The sequence below is a fragment of the Habropoda laboriosa genome, unplaced genomic scaffold (assembly GCF_001263275.1).
Source record: "Habropoda laboriosa isolate 0110345459 unplaced genomic scaffold, ASM126327v1 scaffold143, whole genome shotgun sequence".
In the NCBI taxonomy this organism is placed as follows: Eukaryota; Metazoa; Arthropoda; class Insecta; order Hymenoptera; family Apidae; genus Habropoda; species Habropoda laboriosa.
In genome coordinates, this window is record NW_017100404.1 from 1,854,339 (window position 1) to 1,867,485 (window position 13,147).

Genomic DNA, 13,147 nt, shown 5'->3' on the forward strand with positions numbered 1-13,147 from the left:
GGATTTTTATGGGCATTTAAATTGATATGATTATTTGGAAATGTTCCATTTTTATTTTTGCAATTTTGTCTTATTTTATTTACTCTGGATTTTTTGTGGATATTTAAATTAATATGATTATTTAGAAATATTCCATTTTTATTTTTATAATTTCGTCCTGCTTCATTTACTCTAGAATTTTAATGGGTATTTAAATTCACCTGAAAGTTAGTACATACACCGGGGTTCTTCTAGTTTGAAAACTACTTCGAATCCCCAATCACCGAGTTACGCGCAGTTTTTTAATCCATAGAAAAATGTAACACAAAATGATATCTAAAGAAAATCGAATATCGATGCTTCTTGTAGATTGTTTCCGAAATTATATAAAAATCTACGGTATCCTGGAATTAAATTCGGAAAGGATTGGTCAATTTTGTCATGAAAGTTGCAATGAAGGATATTGATTGCATAGTTTGACAGACTTTTGATAGATTCAGTTTTCTACGTGGAGTGACAAATAAAAACTCGTTGATGCTAAATGGCCGGCGTTTTGGAACGATTGTGTACAACGGAAAAACACAAAAGCCATTTTATAGAGGAAACCTGTCAGTTTTACTGCCGAACTATTCATAAGTCACATAGCAGCATATTTGCCTATGTATGTAATAAAAGTAAATATTCCAAAATATGCGAATATATCGCTCTCGATATTTTCCACGCAAGTTTAATTTCAAACCTAGTGCGATATTCTATCAATCTCTCTCGAACAAAGAAAATTCGAAAGAAGTTGTAGCTAAGACGATTTATTTTGTCGATAAATATTTGAAATTAAAGTGAAGAGTATTTTGCATAACAGGTAAGTTTTCTTTAAACATTTAACATTTACAAAACTAATTACAGTAAATTCTCCACAAGTGTCAGTCCGCAAGGAATCTAAACCTGACACTTGTAGAGTCAGAGACGTGCCCGCCTTTGTAGTTTGCCGAACGTAGACAAGGACAGCGAATAAAAGAGAAGGATGAAACGTGAGTCGAGGCAACCAAGCGATTTAAATACCAACTTTTTTAATTTTACGTTTTTTTATCCCGAAATTTTTCTTAACACATTGATGAGATTTTTCTGATGAAAATGACATCAAACACGACATAATTTGAACAACGTTTACTTATTAACACGTTCACTGTCACGCCAGACAGTTGATTTATTCATCGGTGAACAAATTTTGTCATTCTTCCTTTACGACAGAAACCTCCCCTCCGATATTTAAAATATAAGTTTTCCTGTAGCGTGTAACTAGTGCGCGCCAATAGAGAGTAAGTCACACCTAGACCCGCGTTAATAGAAAATAGTATTAACACGCACCAATAGGGGGCGAGCGTAATGAGCAAATTAGGCGTGTACCGATGGGGCACTCTCCACTGTCCGCGTACAGAAAAAGGGCGTATATAAGGAGGCCCGAAAAAGGACAAAACAGATAGTTCGGGACAGCGAACTGGAGGAAACCTTGTACTCGAGTCAACTAGACATTTACCATCAAACTCTGTATCGACAAAATAAATCTTGTTCAACACATATTTCACGCTTACGATTGGTGTGGTTTGAGGAGCAACGAACCCACATTCCCAACTCGAGCATCCACAAATTTCTAATTGAGAACATAGTTTAATCGCAAAGTGAAACCATTTCTACAACGAAATTCTACGCAGCGATGAAAAACAACTTCTCTTCGGTAAAATATCGGTACAGGTACTCCCGAAAGGTGTAAAAACGACGTAAAAAGTTGCCGGGGAGCATTCTCCAATAATGTGCCGCATTCCTGGTTGGAATTGCGAGCTACGCCTCCGATAGTATTCAAGAGATGAAAAGCGTGTGCGGCGCGAAAATGTTTCGGAATATTTCACGTGGTCATCGTACGAACGAAGAAAATGTTCGAACTGCAAGTAATTCGGTATTTATTTATGGCGAGAGTGGCGAAGGGAACGTGTCATTTCGCCACACCTCACCTGGCTGTGGTGCGGCTCGTTTTTGGCGCATTCGCGTATTCCTTTCGACGACCGATGGCGCGACCAACTCCGTTCGTTTTGCTCCAATTCGGGCATAGCTCGGTGTATTTCAAACGAAAACTAATGGAAAAAGCCTTTGAAATAGTTCCGTTTAAGTGGGAACGTGTTTCGATGCCGAGTATCGTGTTCTGAACGAACGTGGACGACATTTTCTTCTTTTTTTTTTTATCGGAATTAGTAATTTAAGAAGCTTGATCCGGAATTGTTGTCATATTTCAGGGGAATCGTGGAGGGAATTTTAAATGAATTATTTATTTGAAGATTAACAGAGGAGATATAATTAAATTTTTCGGCCATTCTGAGTTTTTTTTTAAATTTAAGTTTTCAGTACGCTGCTTAGGAAAATTTTTTATCTGAGTTAATAATTTAAGAAGCTTGATCCGGAATTGTTGTCATATTTCAGGGGGATCGTGGAGGGAATTTTAAATGAATTATTTATTTGAAGATATGATTAAATTTTCCGGCCATGGTGAGTTTTTTCTTCTAATTTAAGTTTTCTGTATGCTGCTCAGGACAATATTTTTTTATCAGAATTAATAATTTAAGAAGTTTAATTTGAGTTTATTCGAAGATTAATAGGGAACTGTGAATTGGTTTGAAAATGTTGCTTAGAAAAATACTATTTAAAGGATAGCGGTATTTAAAAGGAAAGAATGTAAACAGCACGTGTCAAGGTTGGAAATGTAATGCACCAAGGAAATCGAAACAATAATTGTAAGAATGTCTGTGTACCGATTTATAACGCTTTCACGTTCAGCTACATAATACTGCGCCTTTCATGCTGTAGAAATTTCAGTGCTTTGACGTAGTTCTTGCCCTTTGCATCAGTTAAACCTGAAACACTTTGATGTGCTGCGCCTTTTTTTAAGGCATCTTGTGTCAAGAGCAACAAGATAGCGTGAAGAACATCTTGCCGTTTAGATATTCCTCAGTGCCCCTTTATTTATCTTCTATCCGTTAATTATTCCACTTTTAACAGTATGTATTTAAAATATTTATTTACTTATTCATTCTCTGTTTCTTTTTTTTCTCCCTAAAAAAAGTCGCGAGTTTTCGTATTATCGTGAATATTTATGAAACCATACAAAGTATAGAAAAAAGTTGAGTTCAGTTGTGAAAAGTCATTTTCGAAAATCATTATTTTGTTGTTACGTACGCAGACTAGCCGACACGGCGGCGCCCGAGACCCCCTTGAGATAAAATAAACGAACGCGTTTCGTTCTCATGGGAAAATTAGGGCCCCCACCACCAAAAAGATACAGATTTTTGGGTATATAAGGGCATGATTTCCGAGGCTCTGGGGCAGTCACAGTTGTCACAGTTCAGAGTTACCCTGAACGTTAGAGTAGCACAGTATCTGTATAGTCATCGTTCGACACGGATAAGATCGGGCTCAATTCCCTTTCGAGCATCCCAGTATAATACTAAATTCGTAAGTGTCAACTAGACATACTTGTCTACGACGTCCCCGCGTACTCACCGTGTAAAGTCGAGAAGGAAGATTCTTGCTCAGCCAAGAATCAACCATTATAATTTATCTTTAGACCATAGTAAACTTTTGGAAACTCCTTGATTATTATTAGAATATAGTTCCTATAGAATTGCTTCAGCCTATATTCAATTAACATTAGTAACGAATCAGTTAAACTCACCAAGGATATATCTTTACCGCTCGAGGTATATCCGACATTACCCTACGCACTGTCCTCAACTCCAAACCTATCCATCCTTCGGAGAACGGCGTAATAACCACATGCGTCAAAGGTTCCAATCCTATCGGATTACTTGTCAACAACGTATCACCCTCGTACGGTGAACGTTCTGACCGATCCACCAACCCAAACCAATATTACGCTCCGTGTGAGGACACAACAAGCGTAACTCGTAACATTGTAATGAGTGACGAAGGTAAATTTTGAAAAAATAATCTTGTCCACTGTTCAATATTTATTTGTTTACCGAATACACAGAAAATTCAGTCTCTGTTTCTCTTTTTCTCTAAAAAAAAATCGCGAGTTTTCACATTATCGTGAATATTCATGAAACCACATAACATATGAAAAAAAATTGAATTTAAATTTGTGTAAGGCGTTGTGCGACGCGCCTAGGCAACAGGGGGTCCTAGGGAGCCACATGGGGCCCTAGGGAGCCGCAGGGGGCCCTAGACAAGGAGCAGCGCAGGCTGCACCCCCCACCCCACGGCTTGCAGGGCCCTAACGGTCGAAGAAGCGTATAAAAATGGGAAAAAGGGCAACGGCCCACACATTATCGTACCTAACCATCGACCAGCGAACCAACGTCATTTTAATATCCGTCGTGTTAAGCCCCTGTAATTCTTTACTCTTACAATTGTGAAAAAATATTTTCTAAAATCATTATTTTGTAACGAGTGACGAAGGTAAATTAAAAAGAAACTCTTGTGAGTTCAGTTAAAACCTTCACCCTGTATAATGATTTTTCCCATTGAAAACATAAACAATTGTACGAATTATTCGAAAATTGAAACACAAACATACTGCGAAACGTGACAACATCCGCTAATTGGCAACAAGAAAATCTTCGTATTTGTATTCAGTTCGTCTGTTGAAATCTGAAGCACAACAGCTCGCGATAATCACTCGGGATAATCAGATAGCGAGACGTACATACACGTATAATACGATCGCAAACCGCACTCTTAATTATAAAATCCGATCGGTCCTGGTAGTTTCGAAAATGCTTACCCTCGGGAGAATTACACATCGGGTCTCGCGAACCTGATTGCGCAGAATAGTTAACAGAGTTCGGATGAAATTTGCAAACTATACTTTCGTGCGCCACGGGGTACTCGGTTGAATTGAAGTAAACTGTGCAGTTCGACGACACGAAATAGCAGTTTCACGAGCATTTCCGTACACGCTAGAGGCCTCTAACGTTCCTTGCACGTTGTCATTTCCGTTGAAAAGATGAGATAAAATTGTCTCCGTGTTCGAGTAGAGCCTCGCTCGAAAGACGGGGATTTCGTGTATTTGTACTTCGCCGGGTTTTCGATTGTCTCGCTGATACTGGAGCCTTTCGAAATTTGTCGCGAAAATTTGACGAATAAAATAAGTTTCTTTTCTTAAAATTGCTAATTTTATACTTTAGTGTCTTTAATATCTTATAAGTAACGTATTGTTCGTTTAGGTCAATTGTGATTTTTAATATATAAAAAAATACTTTTCATGATATTTGTTATCTAATTATTAGTTATTATTTTCTTGTCGTTAACTGGTTAAAATAGCAGAACCTTTTCTAATTCAGAAAAGAAGAGGGGAGCTTACAAAATTTCGTTTTCGTTAAATTTTGAGTTGAAAGAAAAAATATCCCTTTAACGTTAATTTTCCTTACTTTCCTCAAACAGTGAAAAAGAATCCTCAGAATATGAAAAGTAGCGATTCCTTTCATCACGATCCAAAGACATAAACAATAAACAAAATATTCATTCTATCAAGTAATGTGAATTATTAACTTATCGGTTACCTTTTTACCAATAATTTTCCTCGTTTTTCCTCAAATCCTAGCAAAGAAATTCTCAATACAGTAAATTCTCCACAAGTGTCAGTCCGCAAGGAACCTAAACCTGACACTTGTAGAATCAGGTACTACGTTTTCGAGCCTCGCGCCCGCCTTTGTAGTTTGTCACGCCAGACAGTGAACGTGTTAATAAGTAAATATTGTTCAAATTATATGTGTTTGATATCATTTTCATCAGAAAAATCTCAGCAACATGTTAAAAAAAATTTCAGATGAAAAAAAGTAAAATTAAAGAAATTATATTTTTCTATTATGAATTGTCGAGCCGTGAAATCTCGTAAAAGAAACCGAGTGGTGTAGCGTTACACGCTTGACTGACAGCGAGCGAGGATAACATAGGCGCAGGACCATCTATACTGACACTTGTAGAATCCAAACTGACTGACACTTGTAGAGAATTTACTGTATATAAAACACAGCGACTTATTTTATCACGATTCAAAGATACAAACAATAAAAAAAGTATTCATTTCATAAGTAATATAAATTATTAATTTCTCAATTACTTCATATCCAATTATTCGTTCAAAATTAATTTTCCTGAAATCCTAAAAGAAAGACCTCTCAACACACAAAAAGTCGCGATTCACGTTATCACAATTCAAAGCTACAAACAATAAGAAAGGAGCGATTTGTGCACGCGATAGATTAACCACGGGGATTAAGCTCCTTTTTTACCGAACCACTCGTCGACGAGTCGCAAGCATCAACTGTGTACACATCGGAAAAAGAGGGGTGCAACAAAGAACGTGTACACTCTTAATACAGCCATAATCATTACGAGATACAGATTGCACGACTCGTTTTTTCCCCTCTCCTCCCGTTTGTAAAAACACATTAAACAGAGGGTAACAAGTAAACAACAAAAACCTCGAAACGCGAGGGTAAGGGATGGAGAAAAACAGCATTCGTCGTAATTGCAGCCTCCGCCTCTTGGAGGTCTCCCGGAGGGCGTCATTTATATAGCCCCGCGATAATTCTGAGCCGGTGGGCCGAGGAACGAGCAACCAGAGGGTTCCTTCGATCGATATTTAATGGCAGTTTTCGGAAATTCCGTGCTCGGACATCGAAGAATTGGGTCTGATCCCTCTGGTCTCGTTAACATCTCGAGGAGAGATTTCATTCTTCATTTTTATACTTGTTCTTCTCGTCTCGTTGTTGCTTTAGGGCAACTTTTATTGTAGGATGTGTTTTAGTTAGGGTTAACGAAAGGGTAGCTGTTGAAAGTGGATGTACAGGGTGGTGGAGAAAGTTGCAGCCAAACTTGAAGAGTAGGTGTGTTGTACTCGTGAATATTTTAACTTTTTCATTCAACTTTTTGGGTGTTTGCTATCTTTCTCCAAATTTCTCTTCACTTTTAATTTTCTTTTAAATTTTTCATTCTGTTTCTAATTTAATGTACTCATTTTTAGTTTCTAGTTACATCTATTTGTAGTACTTTTCTATTTGTCTGCTGTTAAATAAATTTTCTTGCTTTTTTTATTTTGGAAGGGAATTTATGTATTTTGAAATGATTCGTTATACTAGTCTAAGTCGTTAATAACCCAACTTTAGTTGATACATCTTAAAATAAACAAATTTGAAAAAAGAAAGATTTCACCTCTTATAATAAAAAGCAAAGAAACAGACTCGATATTAACAAACAAACATAACGAAACAAAGAAACACCGACTCAATATTACCAAAAAAAAAAAAAAAAAAGATTTCCCAAGAATGTCCACAAATTTCAATTCGCCAATGGAAAACATAAAAATTTCCCAAGAAACGTAGTAACGTTTCCCAGGGAAGGTTGATTTTTCGTTGACGGTTAATTACCGTGGCCGTGTTACCGCTTCTCGTTGCGGCGCGGTATCGGATCGATAAGGAATAAACGACGAAGATTGCCTCGCTCTCGAGCTTCCCCTAGAACTCGTTTATGCTTTTGCAGCCTCTCGTCGGGAAATATTGTTGCGTCTCTGGTTAATCGACGTGCCACTCACCGCCGCGGAAAACGATCGTCCGCCGTCTAAGAGGATTCTCGACGTTCTTGCGACATTGCGTTCGATCCACGTTACAACCCCAGTTAAACACCGTGTCGTTGGAACGCCGCGTTAGGCGAGCATGGTTAAGGGGTGGAAAACGGTCCACGTCCTTAACAAAGCCACCGGAAACCTTTCACCGCGCCATTTTCGACTCAGCTTAGAATTTCGAAATTTTGGCTAACGAGCGCCGGGCCCCGAAAAGCCGGCTAAATTTCCACCTGAATTTCCACCGATCAGCAAAAATTCAACAGGGTAGAAATAATTAGGTCATCTCGTGTGTTCTTATCAAAAGGAGAAAATGAAAATCCAAGAAAATTTTTAACGAAATCTTACAAAAGAAAAATAGGAAAAAATTGTGAAACAACAAAGCACCTACGTTATTTTTCTATTTTTTATTGAATTTGAAGGTTAGTCGGAAATATTGACGCAAATTATAAAATTCGACAGGAACTTAAAGTGGTTTAAATTTCTTTACGTTGGATAGACAATAGTAATCGATGAGCGATATCGTGTTTGTTTACATATATGCGAGGCAGTTATAATTTGTGGAAATAATGAACGACGAAAGTTTTTATTTACATTGCACCAACCGGGTGAAAATAAATGAGAGAGAAATAGCCGGTCGTTGGCTCTTTCAGCGCCTCGGTTAATATTTGTTCTTTCTCCCTGCCTACACTGTCAATGTTTATTTTATTTAACGGTTAGAATCGCTTCGTATGGTAAAAATGGTAAATACGCGAAATAGAGAGTATGGAATCGCGTGATTTTGATCGTTTGCGCGTTAATTCGTACCGAAACGAAGATTTCCAGAGATCTGGAAGAATTATTGCACGGTTAACGAAAAAAAAAGAGGGTGTTTTGTTCCATTTTTCATGTTCAATTACGATATATTTTAATTACAAACATTTCGAAGCAATATTTCTCGATTATTTTTGTAATGATAAATGGAACTTTATTATTGATATATGTACGTGGATTTATATTTGAGTAATTTAAAACAGCTTTTTGCTTTTAACAGAAAATTGGGGTGAATGAAGATGTGTATGCTTATTTATTCATCGAAATGCCATCCTAATTTTGATATATCGTCGCTGTAGGTCTTAAATCGAAGCACATTTGAATACTTTATCAAAATGGCTTCTTCGTGTAACTAAATTGCTGTTCACCCTGGTCCGCTCTTTAAATCGTCAGATATTTTTTGGGGTAGAAAAATAGTATAATTTGAAAATAGTGAAACATGGTAACTATGTTAAAAATTTCGCTTCTCACTTATTCACTATTGTCAAAAACAAAATTAAACCCTTATTTCTCAAGCGTACACATTCTTTACTACACTAAAATCCTGTTTCTCTCACATTATTTTCCATAATATTTTCATTTCCTCAACTCAGGAAACCATTTTCTTCAAAATCAAAATAATCACAACTAACTGACTCCAAATTCTCATAAAACAGATATTAATTTATCAAAACGAAAAATGTGTAATTTCATAGAATTTGTATCAATAGTAGGTAAATATTTTTTTCTCGAATCCTCCAAATCAAAATTTCGTTTCTTAAAAATTTGCACATTTTCATTTTCATACATTTTTCATACCTCTACATTATCTTTCTGATCTTTCACGCTGTAAGATAAGCTAATTAAAATGAAGATATGAATCTAAATTTTTGAAATTAAAGCGCTCGTAACGCCAAATTTCAAAATAGACATATTTTCACCAGCTAACTGTAATTTCTTTCGTAGTCAATTTAATTAAGATATTTCATAATCAGCTTTTTCCATGGAAATTTAAAAATGCAAAATCGTTCGAGGATGATTTTTAATTAGCGACGGAGCAAAGATGAACGCAATCGAGATGGAATAACGACACGAATAACGTTGCAAATTACAGCAGTAATGCTGTGAAAGTAATTCCATGGTATCTCGAGAATGGTACAGCGATGCGACGTGCAACACGCGACATAATCACTCGTTGCTTTCATAATTTTCTCCGTAAAATTAAGCCGACTGCTCGACGATGTTGGGTCTGACGGTGAAACGGGCGATGTTACCCTCGCTATCCAACATTTTCCTGGCATTTAGTACTTGCTGTCCGCTGCCACTGACCATATCCGGAAGAACGAACCAAGTCTTCGTTGATGTTACGGCGTTTTCCGTAGCGGGTATTATTGTTAATTAGGTAGAGTGTTATTTTTATTAATTACTCCGGGAAAATGTTCCTTTTAGGTGCAGTCTGTTATAGTGCAAACGTTGCGTTAACATTTTTTTTCGTTGAAGTTACTTCTAATGGTGTGAACTTCGTACGTTTTCAATTTTCTGTGCGCTTGGTCAGCAGGTAGGTTTAAATTTGAAATTTTGAATTAAAATTTTAAATGTTGGAGGTAACAAGTTTAGAAAGGGTTAGACAAATGTTTTGGGGAAATATTCGTTACAAAATCAGGTGTCTTTTATGTTAAAGTATGAGATAAAAATATGGAAAATTTTGCAGGTATGCAGGTGTGTTTACATTTGAAAGTTTGACTTGAAATTTTAAAGGTTCGAATTAATAAGTTGACAAGGGGTTAGAAAAATATTTGTTAATGAGGAGTTTTCTAGGCAATTTTAATGGTTGTTAGGGCATTTTCTATATAGAACTATACTCGATTTTCAGAAAAATTTCCAGGGAATTCTACTTTCCTAGGCAGTTTCATTGATTTTCAGGGAATTTTCCACGAAATTGTACTCATTTGTAGGAAAATTCACAGGGAGTGCCAGTGATTTTGAAATTTTTGAAAATCGAGAATGCTTAGTATAGTAAATTAGTGTCTTAAATATGTAGGAACCGACGACGGAAAAATATTGAGGGACCCAACGGGAATCGAACCCGAGACCTTCGGCTCATCAAAGCCGATGCTTTATGCGCTACGCCAACCACTCCCTCTCTATTCTCTCTTGTCGGTTGCCTATTTGAGTATGAAGGCCCCGATACTACAAATTTTCTGATTATTTTAGCCTACGCTGTTTTCTTAGTATCCAATATTTTTAGCAGTAATATATATATAAAGTTAATTATTGAAAAACGAGAGTACGAAGAATTAGTATCTCAAATATCACAATTATTTTAGCCTGCACAGTGTTTCTTCACTATCCCAATATTTTCGAATTGATTGTGAATAATAGTTAATCCCTGAAAGTAGAGAGTGCCAAGAATTACTTTTCCCCGCTCTTGTTAATAAATTAATAAATTACTATTCCCATCACGGCTCTCCCACCAATAGTGCATTACACAGTCTATGAATAACGCTACATATAGAAACGCGATCAAAGTTCGGAGAACCGAGGGGAACAGGAAATTCTGTAATAGTGGAAGAGGCACCTGTGTATAGGAGTAGCCGGACAAGACCAAGAATTAACCTGCCTCGACAGCTGCGGGGATGTCCTTGCTTTAATTGTAGGTATGCCCAGGTTACCGCTATTATGCCTTAAAGTCCTGAACATCGGTGCCATCCTCTTTGTGTCTGCGAGTAATTTACTTGTAAACTAGTTCGGACGTTTTGCTCGCTATACGATCAAGCGAGGGGCTTTGTGCGATAGAATCTAAAGGCAGCCTGCTAAGGACATTGAATCGAACTGGTGAAGTGAGTTCTCACTTCGTTGCTGAAAGAACAGAACGAGCACGCGAATCATTTTCTCGGTGAAATTCACCGGCTGTTTTTCGTCGCTATTGAAACGGTACCAAATATCGACTGTTTCGCGGAATTTCACAAGGTGAGAGGAAATAAAAAGTATGATAATTCACGAAATTTCGCAAGATGAGAAGAAATAGAAAATATGGTATTTCGCGAAATTTCACAAAATGAGAAGTGAACATTTCACAAAACGAAAGGAAATAAAGAATACGATATTTCAGGAAATAACAATTTTCATTAGCAGTTGAAACAAATTTTAACGGGCGATTTTATTGGACAAAATGAAATGAAAATTAATAATAACGGAATTCTGAATAAAGCCTCATTTTTCCAGTCATAAATGTTTAAGTAACAACGAGTTCTTTCGCGAGTAAGAAAAAATACTGGTCCACGTGAAGTAAGTCAGATAATGAGGGTACAATTATTATCGTGAAAAATAATGATTCCAAGCTGCTTACCTCACAAATGCTGCAATACATTCTGTGTCGTTGTTTTTAATGACGATGGTGCGTTACCGAGCTTCGAGCACTCTTTGCTCGATTTTATTTCAAGTTTGCAATTAAGGAACGAAGTTTTATTTGAAAATTTTCGTTTTTCTCTGGAAATTTCCTTGAAAAATCTTGCGATAATTTTGCATTCCAGTGTAGTATACTCTGTCGCCCAATTATCAATTACACGAACTAACAAACTTACTCAAATTAACACGATCGTTGCGCTCGTCTAAATTTTTACAAATTCACTTCACTCCTGAGTTTATTAGAAGACGAATTTTGCTGTCGTTAGTGACAGAGATTTACTCGCGAGATATCCCTGTTGTCTACAAGTTTCGCATAGATTCGTTCAACACGACTTTGGAAAGTTTAGCAATTTTCTAGAAACAGTGTTCGCGCGTGCAAACATGTCTTCTCGATTAGTGGACGTCAGAAGTTAGTCTAGACGCAATATCGTCGAAGAATTCGCGCTCTAAATTGCATTTATTTTTATTTCGAAGCTGAATCGCGAACTATTTCGATTATCTCCAAAATTCGTCTTATCGTTAGAGTTACAAATTGCTAATTTCGTTTCGAAAAATTGCCTTTGTTTTTATTTCGAAGCTGAATCGAATTATTCCAACCGTAATTATCTCTAAAATTCGTCTTATCGTTAGAGTTACAAATTGCTAATTTCATTTTGAAAAATTGCCGCGTACGAGAGTAAAATTGACATTTTTCATACGTTGTTTCGTTAATCGTTTCGTTAAACGTTTTATGTCGACACAGTTAAGTGGAACTCGTTATTTCCAGTCGTCTGATATTGATAGCCCTTGCAGAAATTGATATTGATAGCTACTGACTTATCGTGATATTTGCGAAGCGCGCAGGTGATACGAAATTCGAACTAATAAATTTTAAAACAGACATATGATTGATTACCTAATGGACCCTCCGGTTAATATTTTAATGAACGACCGTGCTATATTCAATTTACGCGAAATAATTGATAATACTCCTTTTAAAAGTGCTTTTCGACCCGATGAATTTAACCGATTTAATATTATAATCTTTTTTTCGTTATTAATGTTCGTACCGAAGGAAATTGAGTTCGTAGCAACGTAGAAATTATGATACAAGTTGAACGTTTCCTTCGTATTTTCTACCTTTTGAGCAACGATAATTTTCTTACACCCGAACAAAATGAAATACAAATTTTCATACGTAACAGGTGTTTACAAATTTTCATCATTGTCTTGAATAAAAATTTTGATATCTATCTAAAGTGACAATCGCCGATATTAATGAAACTTTGGTATATGGTTAGATTAGGTTTCTTTTGTCGACAGTCGTCCACGTTAAAGGGGTGAAAATCGCTCTTAAAAATA

At 36.5% G+C, this 13,147-nt stretch overlaps 1 protein-coding gene across 1 annotated transcript in view; it reads left to right on the forward strand.

The window, feature by feature from the left end:
• Positions 1 to 13,147, forward strand: part of LOC108575325 (cyclic nucleotide-gated cation channel alpha-3-like) — a 134,711-nt gene that overhangs the window by 103,026 nt on the left and 18,538 nt on the right. The window lies entirely within an intron of this gene.